The sequence below is a fragment of the Pteropus medius genome, unplaced genomic scaffold (genome assembly GCF_902729225.1).
Source record: "Pteropus medius unplaced genomic scaffold, Ma_sr-lr_union100, whole genome shotgun sequence".
NCBI classification, from domain to species: domain Eukaryota; kingdom Metazoa; phylum Chordata; class Mammalia; order Chiroptera; family Pteropodidae; genus Pteropus; species Pteropus medius.
In genome coordinates, this window is record NW_024350324.1 from 774,585 (window position 1) to 775,557 (window position 973).

A 973-nucleotide genomic window follows, 5' to 3' on the forward strand; every position below is an offset into this window, starting at 1 on the left:
ATAGCCAACAACGGCTGGTGAAACAGGTTACAGCTGTCACACCACAGAGTCCTGTGCAGCTGTGCCAGGTGGCGGCCCCGGGTACTCCTAAGATACGCTGGACGGAAAGGTCGCTTCCCCCAGAGGAGCCAGGAGCTCCGTCCACACAAACACCTGCACACGGATGTCTGTGGCGGCCTTACCCATAACTGCCCAAACGAGGGGATGGCTGAACCGACCGTCCGCCAGACAATGGAACGTTATTCGACACTAAAAAAAGAATCTGGTCTCCGGCCACGCCACCCTGAACGTGCCCGATCCCGTCTGATCTCGGAAGCTAAGCAGGGTGGGGCCTGGTGAGTACTCGGATGGGAGACCGCCTAGGAAGACCAGGTGCTGTAGGCGTAAAAAGTTAAAAATATAAGGGATTGTAAGCTGACGAGTTCTTTGCAATCTGTGAGGTCAACCAAGGCCTAAAAATAAAAAATAAAATTTTTAAAAATTAAAAAAAAAAAAAAAGAATCAGTTCCATTATGTCAACCCACAAAAAAGATGGGGGAAAACCTTAACGCCTCTCACTGAGGGAAAGAAACCACATCGCTCCAACTCCAAGACATTCTGGAAAAGGCGAAACGGGAGAGAGGGTTTCGGGGCAGCGACGCCGCTCTGCGTGACGCGGATGGTGGCCGCACGGTGTTCCGCTGTTAAAACCCACAGGACACACGACGCGAAGCGTGACCCTCGGGGGAGTGATGGACCTCAGTCGACGTGTAAGTCACCGGGGCTGCCGTGACAAAGGCGCCGAGAGGCTGACGCACGGAAACGCGTCCTCGCCTGATCTAGGGGCGGACGTCTGAGACCGAGGCGTCGGCAGGGCCGGCTCCTTCTGAGGCCGTGTGGCTTGTCTGTTCTGTGCCTTCTCCCGGCCTCTGGTGGCTCTGGCCCATCTTGGCGTCCTTCAGCTTGTAGGGGCATCACCCCGTCTCAGCCTCTG

The 973-nt window shown here is 55.6% G+C and overlaps 1 non-coding gene across 1 annotated transcript; it reads left to right on the plus strand.

Moving 5' to 3' along the window:
* The first annotated feature begins 265 nt into the window (after nt 1-265).
* On the plus strand, nt 266-384 carry LOC120583773 (5S ribosomal RNA). Its single transcript, XR_005647868.1, has one exon. It is a non-coding gene; the product is annotated as a 5S ribosomal RNA (ribosomal RNA).
* Nucleotides 385-973: the final 589 nt, after the last annotated feature.